We start from the raw sequence: 12,166 nt of genomic DNA, 5'->3' as shown, positions 1-12,166 counted from the left end.
AAAGGATATCACCACATGGGCTCAGGAACACTTCAGAAACCCACTGTCAGTAAATACAGTTGGTCGCTACATCTGTAAGTGCAAGTTAAAACTCTCCTATGCAAGGCAAAAACCGTTTATGAACAACACCCAGAAACGCCGTCGGCTTCGCTGGGCCTTAGCTCATCTAAGATGGACTGATACAAAGTGGAAAAGTGTTCTGTGGTCTGACCAGTCCACATTTCAAATTGTTTTTAGAAACTGTGGACGTTGTGTCCTCCGGACCAAAGAGGAAAAGAACCATCCGGATTGTTATAGGCGCAAAGTTGAAAAGCCAGCATCTGTGATGGTATGGGGGTGTATTAGTGCCCAAGACATGGGTAACTTACACATCTGTGAAGGCGCCAATAATACTGAAAGGTACATACAGGTTTTGGAGCAACATATGTTGCCATCCAAGCAACGTTACCATGAACGCCCCTGCTTATTTCAGCAAGACAATGCCAAGCCACGTGTTACATCAACGTGGCTTCATAGTAAAAGAGTGCGGGTACTAGACTGGCCTGGCTGTAGTCCAGACCTGTCTCCCATTGAAAATGTGTGGTGCATTATGAAGCCTAAAATACCACAACGGAGACCCCCGGACTGTTGAACAACTTAAGCTGTACATCAAGCAAGAATGGGAAAGAATTCCACCTGAGAAGCTTAAAAAATGTGTCTCCTCAGTTCCCAAACGTTTACTGAGTGTTGTTAAAAGGAAAGGCCATGTAACACAGTGGTGAACATGCCCTTTCAAAACTACTTTGGCATGTGTTGCAGCCATGAAATTTTAAGTTAATTATTATTTGCAAAAAAAAAAAAAGTTTATGAGTTTGAACATCAAATATCTTGTCTTTGTAGTGCATTCAATTGAATATGGGTTGAAAAGGATTTGCAAATCATTGTATTACGTTTATATTTACATCTAACACAATTTCCCAACTCATATGGAAACGGGGTTTGTAGAAATTATTCCTTATAAATTGAATATTTCCGTAGCTAGAGCATTAAAATACCTGATAAACGACCTTCTACAGGGTTTCCCTTATATTGTATTGTATAGTGTCGATGGGGGTGTGGCTAGTGGCATGGTGAAGGCAGAGGCAATATGACGTCATCAAATAATTTACTCATATGCATATATTGTCTTTAAAGACGCAAACAAGTATACATACATTTAAAACAAATGTATCATTAATAATTAGTATGGACATATTTTTCTTATATCGTTTTCCTCTATTTTCCAATTATTGCTGCTTATTGTACGATGTACTTTAAGAATTTTTTTTCGAGAGATTTCTTCAATCATTTTATTAAAAACCACTAGGAACAATTGTAGCATCTTTTTGTGGTGTTAAGGTATACTTTACTCCAGTGACGTGCTGTCACTAGAGGCAGGTGAGGCGGGGTCTCACCTGCCATCATAGAAAGAAAAAAAATGTAAAAACAAAAAAAATTAATTAAATTGTTATATTTATTCAGTGATTATACTATAAAGTTATTTTCCATTTAACTTCACCAGTTTTAGATTATTTTTATTCAAAATCGCTGAATTTTCACATTTGCCGTTCAAATACTGAGAAGAGACAGTGCCAGATCAGCAGCCAGTTGAAGCACTTGTGCCTCACCATGGATTGCGGACTCGGCTAACTGCTGGCCTGCTGTGCAGTGAGATCGTATTGCTATATGAATTATATTATGCATTTCCATAGTTTAGTTAGCTGAGGTATATAATGTACAGTGTATTTTGTCAACAACTGCATGTGTGTAAAGTATTTCTTGTGCTGAGCGATCATAAAACTGCTGCGAAGACGCACTGTGGGAGGCTCGCAGTAACCCCGCCTCCTTGTGCCAAGCACCCCCGCCGCAGAATGCACCGCCCGACGGGAGCGCCACACCAACCAAAGCCCACACCCAAACCCTCCACGTGCAAGACCGAATCCACCCTAAAAAAGTCACTTAACAAGAAGCCAAAAAGTGCAAAAACAACAATGCTCGCGCCGGTGGAGCCGTGAACGAGTGCAGGGACACAACATTAGGTACACCTGCAGACTGCAGCACGGATTTCATATTTCATTCATTCACAACTCCTCCAACACGAACACCACTGTTCCCGCACTTATAAGTAAAGGTAAGACCATAATAACGTTTTTTTAATTAAATGTGCTTTTTTGTGTGCTACAGTTTGTATGTGTAAAGTTAAAGTTAAGTTAAAGTACCAATGATTGTCACGCACACACTAGGTGTGGTGAAATGTGTTCTCTGCATTTGACCCATCCCCTTGATCACCCCCTGGGAGGTGAGGGGAGCAGTAGGCAGCAGCGGCGCCGCGCCCGGGAATAATTTTGGTGATTTAACCCCCAATTCCAACCCTTGATGCTGAGTGCCAAGCAGGGAAGAATGCTGGTATGAGCTTTTAAACATACCCGTTAACTGCTGCCAATCAAATGGTGAATAAGATACTCTTTAGGGTTCATATGTTTGCAAATCTGACTGTAATGAAGTCAGTGCCTCACCAGTCAGGAACCTCACCGCACGTCACTGCTTTACTCGTGTTTAGATGTTCAGAGACTCTTTACTTATGTCACTCTGCTATGAACTGCAAGCGGCAGCGAGCCTGACGTCACACTCGTTTTGCGCTGCTGTGGCTGAAACCCAGCGTACAGCAGGCGAGAATAAATAAACAGTGTTCATCATGTCTTCTTTAAATATTTGTGAAATTATTTTTGTGTAAATAACGTATGACTGTATTTTGGTCTCCAACATCTCTTAATATATAAAACTATTCTGCACACAACAATATAATAGCACTTTAATGTCATTGCACTTAAAAAAAAATCCAACGAAATTACTTTCCAGTACAACCGCCCGAACAGGACCAAAATATTTTACTAGTTGTGTTGGGAGAATATTTCTACATGGGGGAAGTGATCGAAGCTTGTCAGGATGCACCGCTGTCAAGACACAAAGCACACCATGCCATCGGGCTTCTTGCCGGGCGAAACCCGCGGTCGACCCGCTGAATTTTAGACACAGCGCAGGCAGAGGTGTAGCTCTTATTTTGAAAAGGTAATGCACAGTGGTGGAAATGTTTGGACACCTCACGATACGATTACGATTCAGGGGCTACGATTTGATTACAAATCCATTTTTCTAAGCATATTTAATTATAATATTGTATATTATTATTATAATATACTATAAATGTATTATAAGTAATTATTATGTATAAAGTGCTCCTTCTTTGGCTACTACTGCTTTAGCTACTGCGTCATTTTCGGGTTTTGGATGTTAGTGCGCACGGCATAGATATATATATGGAAGACTAGATATGTCAGAACTGTAGTAGCCTCCAAAGTGATAAAACAAATAAACATCCCTACTTGGCAAGGGGGCATTCTTGATTTAATTGTCTTGTCTTTACTTTGCCCCAGTTGCCATAAACTCGCGGCTCCAAGTCATGCGTCGTCTATCTACTCATATAAAAAAGTGTTGCCGGCCTGATTTAATAATCTACTTGCTAATTTCCTCCTCTTAGCTGGTTCCTCTCTGCTGTAACAAAGTTCCAGTGTTGAAATGTACAAAGCACTTTTTTTCAAGCTAGCTTAGCGCCGCAATTAGCATGTTCTCCTCTCCCCCCTCCTCCGTGTGAGTGCACACTCGATCTAGATTTTAGAACCGTCTCTATTACTTTATTTAACATACATAAATAAACGATATTTGAAAATTTGTCCATTGATTCATGAACGCATCGGAGAATGGATAATTTTTCCCACCTCTGGTAGTGAATGACCCTTCCGTTGGTCCACAAACGGAAAATATGTTATGACTTTTACTTCTTTTCAAGTTTGATGTCGTCTTGATGCTGCTACAGAGCCAACAACTTCACAAAACTGTGAATTTGCCTTTTTTGTGAGGTGGGAAAAATATTTTTGTTCACTTAAATGAAAGACAGTATTCATTTTACACATATATTTAATTAACTTTATCAGATTTGTTCACTATATAAGTGATAGAGCACATCCAGTACGTTACTGACAACTAGTCAGTCAGTATACGCTTCTTCAGGCCTATTCAACTGGCGGCCTGCGGGCCACCTGCGGCCCGTTAAAGCTTTTCATTTGGCCCACCGAACGTATAAAAAAATAATTCAAAAGAAGGAACATCAATCATCAACTAAACTTGTTAACTATCTGTCAAGCCGCACACGCTGGAAACGAGTAGTGAGGGCAGAATAATTAATTTATTGACACTGCAGTGTGAAAGCTGATGTGTTTACTTTGTAAATAAATAAACGCTGTCTTTCTATATGTAGTTGGATAGCCTTACACTACTACATATTGCCATCTGTTTATTTCTTCTTAAAACATGCCCTACATTTGACTGCTAGTAGACTATGCCCAAAAACTAATATATTAGATTTCACTATGATAATCCTTAGTCGAAGACAGACCTAGACTAATCTTTGAACCTCTACTAAAATAACTAACTACAAGGGCTGGGGCAATATGGCTGAAAACTGTATCACGATATACTGGTAAAAAAGTATTTATATTTTTTATGACCTATCGAAAATAGGAACCACAAGAAAAAAATAACAAATGTTATCATTTTTATTTCAAATGTAACTTTCCTATGATTATAATCCCCTCAGCTATTAGGGCAGAAAGGAAAGGGAATGTCAACAAAACCATGGAAAACACTCAATTATCCATCCATCCATCCATTTTCTACCTCTTGTTCCTCTTGGGGCCGTTGTAGCCTATCCCAGCTGCATTTGGGCGGAAGACGGGGTAAACTTTGGACAAGTCGCCACCTCATCGCAGGGCCAACACAGATAGACAGGCAACATTCACACTCACACACAAGGGCCAATTTAGTGTTGCCAATCAACCTACCTCCATGTGCATGTTTTTGGAGATGGGAGGAAGCCAGAGTACCCGGAGAAAACCCACGCAGTCACGGGGAGAACATGCAAACTCCACACAGAAAGACCGAGCCCGGGGATCGAACCCAGGATCTTCGTACTAAAACAAATTTCTTAAATCACAATAAACACTTAACAATAACCTCTTTAAATTAAGGTGCAAAAATAAGGAATATGTAAGCAATGTTTAATAAAGTGTACCAAAATAATGCAAAGTGTGAAAATGTAAACATAGAGAAACCTAATAAGAACTACAGTAGTTTTTGCAGGTTTACTGCCAGGAAGTTACGCTATCTGTGTAACATATGATTTGGTCTGTGTTATATTTTGTTATTAATTTTATTTATAGAGTCCTGCACTTTAGTTAATTAGGGTTTAATTTAATTTCCTTACTCTCAGCAGCATTCATTTTGAATTTATCTTCTGACTCCATGCAGAGAATCAACAATGAGGCAGCAAGATGGCGCAACCATACACTTCCAATGACTTCCTGTTTGGCTAAATTACCAGACCCCGAGTGCCTTTGTTCATGCAACCAACGGTGCTTTATTCTTTCCAGGTTCTTCCGACCCAAAAATATATATATATACCGAACGTTTTATTGAACGCATTTTTAATTATATCTATCGTGTCTATCGCGGCATAAATTGATATTGTTTTATCGGCCCAGCCCTACTAACAGCACAATTTTATTTTTTTTATATAAAATGTTTTAAGTGTTGTAGCCAATTACGCCTGAACTCCAGCAACCCACCACCACAAATAAATTGCAGTTCAACGGGAAACACTGCACGTTGATGAAAAAACTGAGGATAAACGCCAACAAAATAACATTTTCAATTTGCATATCAAATCACCAAATATCGGCCTCCAGCTGAAGAGAGGTGACAAGGGAGGGGCAGGGATAAGAGGTAATGTGGTGGTAGAGAGGGAGGTGATGGAGACAGAAGTGAGGAGGAGCTCTAACACAGGCCCACAGAGCATGAAATACAGATGTGCAGTTGTTGGGCTTTCCATCAGCTGAAAGGTCAGAGAAGAAATCCTGCAGATGTGTGAACAGTGTTTGTGTGTGTGTGTGTGTGTGTGTGTGTGTGTGTGTGTGTGTGTGTGTGTGTGTGTGTGTGTGTGTGTGTGTGTGTGTGTGTGTGTGTGTGTGTGTGTGTGTGTGTGTGTGTGTGTGTGTGTGTGTGTGTGTGTGTGTGTGTGTGCGCGTGCGTGTCGGTGTGTGTGCATTGTTTAACAGGTTAAAAAGCAAGCTATTCTACTCACTTGGGTCATATTGGCTATTTAGCCACATGCACCCTGATGGTCAGCAAATACTGTATATTCCACCTCATGCTAAAGCAACCTCAAATGACGACTACACTTCCGTAATGGAGATCCATGGAACATTTTGGAGCAGCTTCCTGTATTGCTTCCATTTGCTTGTCTGCAGCGACGCGCATTCCGACACAAATCAGCCTGACAGTCGCAGACCCCAACAACCACAAACATCCAACCCCACCATTGCATATTTTCAACAATGAAAGCACAGAATACCACATCAATTAGCAGCTATCAAGTATCAGGTTTGTGCAGGAGAACCCACCATACACCTGTCTCTGCAGGATATCATCAATCACACTGAGCCTTTTCCCCTGCAAATATAAGCAGGAGTGTATCACGTTACAACATAGGTTGGTGGAGGGAAAGGAGAAGCCATGATAATAAGCACAGTGGGATGTAGTCCGGATGGGGCTACTGGAGATTTGCAAAACCAAAGCGATTTGAGATTGATACCCCGCGCTTATCATAAGCAATCAGCACGTATCTGTTATTGAGGACACTGTGCTGCAGGACAACATTAAAGACAGTTTCTCCGACACAGCATTGAAAATGACGTTCAGCAGAAAAGCATCACTGGTTGCAGAAATCATCGTTCCACCGCATTCGTGGTCGCACGTTTCAATACATGTTTCGAACTTTGCACGGCTAATCCCACAAATAATGGCGGTTTTAGCTGCAACACTTACCCGGTCACGCTGCACAATATCCTGGGGAAGAAAAGTTGTACGGGCTTTTCACCCTCCACGCAAGGAATCACCGGAATACAGAGCGAGTGTCTGCTGGGCGAGGAGAAGATGCTCCGCTGCGCTTTCTCCTCAGTTGCCGCGCGCTCGTGGTGGGGCCTGGTCGCGCGCAGAAGCACGAGGGGACAGCGCCGCCTGCAGAACGATAAAAAAAGAACACGTGCAAATCAGATCTGTCCTAATATTGAAATTAACGATTGCAGATCAATATCGGATCAATACTTGTGTAATGAGATCATATCTTAAGTTATTTTCAATATGTGTATTTTCACAAATATATTTGTGAATATCTATCAGCATTGTTGATGTTATGTATCTATATATGGTTTACAAATGCAGATACTAGGAAAAGTCATAGGATTTGATAGAGAGCCAATACTGTAGCTTTTGCTTATTTTTTATTTGACTTTATTTCTGCTTAAAAATGTATGTAATAGGAGAGAACAACTGTATTGTGTTGATATTGTTACATATTTTTAAATTGTTTACAATAAGTGTAAATAAAAAATATGTATACCAACTGTATTTATAGACTTTGAAAATCAACCACAGATTAGAAACAAAGATCAGTACACCAAAAACAATACAAATTAATTTATATAGGAAAGCATAAGAGCAAATACATAAAACACACTTCAACATATAATTTAAAACATAATTAAAATACATATTTAGGAATACAAAGATTAGATAAATAATGATCTTAAAACAGTCATTCAAATAAAGGGGACTTGAAATGAAAAAAATAGTTCTATACGATCTGTCATTTCACTTCTGGTTGTGGTTCCTTGTTCGGTGTTTGTTTCCTGTCGGAGCTTTTGTTTTTGTTCCCTTTCCTGCTTGTCTCTCTGAGCGCTCGTTTCCCTCACCTGTCCCTGATTGGCAGCCTGGCACACCTGGTTACAGTTGCCAATCAGGAGGCTATTTATGCCTCCCTCGCCTGTTCCTCAGGGCTCGAGGATTGACTATGTTAGGGACCTTATGCTGCAGATACATGACCAGGGGCGCCGCTAGGGATTTTGGGCCCCATGAAAAGAATCTTTACAGGGCCCCCAACACAGCGGCAACATTATAATTTCATCATCATTAGGGGCCTCTCTGGGCCCCCCTCCATCATGGGGCCCTAGAATCCGTCTCCTTTACCCCCCCTTTTCGGCGCCACTGTGCATGACTTCTCCTCCTTGTTGGAGTATAATACAAACTCTTACCTGCACGTCGTTCTCCTGTTTCCAGCATCTCGGGGTCACAACCGCCACAGCCATGCGGGTTACTCACATTCTAAGTCTCAATAAAGCAGTAAGTAAAAATAGTTTTAAGATAGGTCTTAAATGTGGTAAAAGAAGAATAGCGTGTTTCTTTAAACATGTTTTTATGTTTTTATTATTATTTAAAATCAATGACAAAAGCACAAACTAATTTAATAATATCAGTGGCCTTACTGGCTCTGTATTCAGGTCACAGATGTGGCCTGCAGCTATTTTTTAATGACTCGCAGCACATTTAAAAAATACTAGAACTTAAAAAAAACAACTTAAAGTGGAATAAAGGAGCAGACAGGTGTAACGTAATAAGATTAAGTCGATATGTTGACGCTTATAACACAAAACTGACAAGCAGGATGTTTTTTTTCTTATACTGTATTGGTTCTGAAAATAAAAAATAGTAATATGGCTCCCACAACCTTTGATAATTCCGGGGGTTTGTGAAAACAACCATAACCATCATAGGTGCATGATAAAGACATGCTGTGTTGTTTTTGTGGCATCTAACGAGCTATATAGTAGTTGCTTTTGGCACGTTAATGACTGCAATAAAGTTTAAAAAGAGCATCAAACTCTGCATGTTTCTGTCAGCACGCTACATTACTTACATGACATAATGTCAGGGACCTGCGGTCAGGGTTGGCAGATGAGGCTGAGCCATACTTGTCATAATGTAAAAAATAAATAAATAAATAAAAATAAAATGAATATTAATATTTGCCCAATAAACAGTGTTATAAATATATTTTCTGTATGATTGATGTCGCTTTTTAACATTTACTTCAGTAAAAATCACTGAATTTGCACACAAACCGATCGTAAGGTGTGTAGTGCCGCTTCACCTCCTTACCCAGGATTTCCACAGGATGCGGAATGCCAGTAAAACGTAGCTGCCACAGAACGGCAATGCCATCTGGAATCCCGTGCAGGGAAATAGCGCGGACTTTTATGAGATCTTGCGAATCCTCTCTTATTCACGTGATGACGTAAACAGCAGAACGCCTGGAGCTTTGCCGTCCATCAATACCTACAGGCGGGCGTATCTGTGATCGCGTTGACTTGACTCGTGGAAAAGACGACAGTCTTTCTTTGCAGAAGGATTTTTTTTTTCTGTAGCAAGCAACAAAACAGTAACATCATCACTGGCGAGTGTTGTACACACACACATACATTTCATTCAACTCCTGCTAACCACTCCAAGCTTTCCTGCTCCCATATCATCTGTTTTTTTAACACAGGACCCTAAATAGCTGCTTGGGATATGCCTGTTTCTTAAATGTTGGACCTCCAGAATCAGCATGTCCTCATCCATTTGTGTCAACAAAGTGTAAAAATGTCTGAAAACCTTGATAAGTTGACTTCATGTCCGTCCTTATGTAATAAGATGTTTCAAAGTGTAAAATACGATCTGCCTTGAAGATGAACAATTTTATTTATGAAAGTGAACCAGGCATATTATTTTGTGTTTGTGCAAGATTTTCTGTCCAACGCAAGTAGATTTTGGCTAAATTGAAAGTACTTGTTGTGGCGGCCGGCAAATTGAAAAACTCTGCATATATTTTGTGCAGTAATGTGAAACATCACCATGTCGATGCCATTCCGCAGGCGGTGGAAACGGACAAATTGACTTGAATAAAAACGGAAAGAGTCCGCCGCAGTGGCGATGACGTTCCACTGCCGTTTTGCATTCTGTGGAAATCAGGGGTTACTTGTGTGTGTGCGTAAGAGAACGAGGAAGAGGGAGTGGCTTACTGCTGGTCTGCTTGCACAATCAGAATGAACTTTGTTGGCCAAGTATGTCCAGCACAAGGAATTTGACTTTGTAGACTATGCACTCTTTTTTCAATACAAAAAACAGAAAAACGCACAAACTATGAGCAAGCCCATTTTTACACCATTTCTGGTTTGTACACTGTAGAATCTAAAGCCTGTTTAATATTTTTAATATAAGTGTGACATCATTATTCTAGATAATCAGACACTGACATAGAGACACATGTCTACAGCTGAAGCCAGTTTTTTTTCCAAACAACTTTAATTATAACAAACAGGGTATTTTTTTCACCGGAAACCAGCGTTTATGGGGGGATGCAAAAACGATCCTTTCAAATGAAATTGAAATGAAATGACATGAGTGAATGAATGCAGAGGATTATATATCCAAGATCAAATACTTGTCTAAACTGGACTTTATGACAAAATGAATGTGATCATACCTAGGACAGTTCATGGAGGATGGATAGTGCTGCTTTAAATGCAATCACAGAAACAAAAACTGCAATATTATATTATCATATAATATTATAACGTTTTTATGAAAGTAAATTATTCCCTTCTTTTTCTTGTTATTTTAATGTGCAACCTGTATTACCATTGATTAGAGCATATGAATTTAAGTTAAAACATTTTTTAAAAAGACATGTAGTAAAGGTCATCACACGTCAATGATGACATTACTTGCACAGTCATTTAGCACCGAAATCAAGCACCAATAGCTTCTTCTTTTACTATCATTTTCGTTGGCACTGGAGTAATTAGGCAACTGGGTTTCGGTGCACATCCATAATTTTGAGCCATTTAATGTTCAATCGACTTGTTTTTCTCATTGGCATCATGAGGCCTATATTCCTAAATAATTTGGTGTGATTTTATGTTTTTATTTTTTTTTTTTTTTAAATTGCAGAACAATTCTATATAAATCTGCAAGAATATGAGTTTAAATAAACACTAATATGAATAAGCTGTCATTATTTATTATGACTATCCATACATTTTCTAAATATTTGAAGACCCTTTGTCAGTGCTTATTATCCAATCCAATCCGTTCCATCCTCATTAATATTCTGAAATGCCAGTCCACATTTTCACTGTTACCTTAGCAAGACCGCAGCACGTCCTGAAGTAAACACAGAAGTAAACATGCTCTAATTCTAGTCCTTAATTCTGGCGCATTTGTGGCAATTTCAAGTATTCTGTGCAATCAAACATTTTCAGAACCGTGAAGAAGATTATGAAAGAATATGTCTCCGGCAGTTTCGGAGACATTTGCGATCAGTGGTGGAACATTGATTGAAGTGAGTTCCTTAAACTTTATTTTCGCCTGTTTCTGCTAATTATAATGAACTATTTATTTTAATTATGATAAGCGTCATCATTATTTGCTATTTTGCGACTGGAGCACGGGTCAGTTCACACTGAAGTCGCATCATTATCACTATCTGATTGATTTGTTATATAAAACTCATAATAATAATGTCTACAATATTGCTGACAGAAAAATACATTTTATACCTTTTGATAAGCAAATTACACTATTACAGCTGTGCAGTATAGGTGTGCTACCTAAACCTAATTGATGTAGTTTAATAGGCTTAGTGTTATTTTACAGTAGAGTTTTGGGGGCTCTGAAGACTGGATGCACTGACATACTCATAGTCAAAAAGGTGGAGTTTTATGGGTGTTTGTTATCTTTGCTTTTATTGTTTGCACCATAAATGGCAGGTGGATGGATGGATGGATCTTTATTTTTTTTTTTTCTGTCTTGCCTCTTGGTGAGGGCGGTCGCATGTTTCTCCGTTCCCTCCTTCTCTGCTTGCTTTCTGTGTCCTTGTCTTTGTCTGAACTTTTTTGAAGCCTCTTTTCTTGCGCTGTCCTCAAATCTAAAACATCAAAATGAATATGATCAGCTAGACTCTCGACGCAATTGACACAGTCTTTTCGACAAGGAAAAGAGGTTCGGGGGAGCCTGGCTGCCCTGATGGAACCATTGCTGCGGGGTACGTGAGAGATTCCTGGAATAATTGGAGACTCATGTGCCTCTCAGTCCTTTCCATCGAGGACGTGGAAGACATCTACCTATTTGGAACCGTGATCGCAGGGCACCTGCTGAT

General features: G+C 39.6%; 1 protein-coding gene across 6 annotated transcripts in view; it reads right to left on the bottom strand.

Moving 5' to 3' along the window:
- Positions 1-7,107, bottom strand: part of fat3a (FAT atypical cadherin 3a) — a 325,923-nt gene extending 318,816 nt beyond the window's left edge. For all 6 annotated transcript variants that reach the window (XM_062067850.1, XM_062067851.1, XM_062067853.1 and 3 more), the window contains exon 1: positions 6,958-7,107. The gene's annotated coding sequence lies outside the window, so the exon portion shown is untranslated. The remainder of the gene's footprint in view (positions 1-6,957) is intronic.
- Positions 7,108-12,166: the final 5,059 nt, after the last annotated feature.

The sequence above is a fragment of the Entelurus aequoreus genome, linkage group LG13 (genome assembly GCF_033978785.1).
Source record: "Entelurus aequoreus isolate RoL-2023_Sb linkage group LG13, RoL_Eaeq_v1.1, whole genome shotgun sequence".
In the NCBI taxonomy this organism is placed as follows: domain Eukaryota; kingdom Metazoa; phylum Chordata; class Actinopteri; order Syngnathiformes; family Syngnathidae; genus Entelurus; species Entelurus aequoreus.
This window is presented reverse-complemented; position numbering and strand designations above follow the sequence as displayed.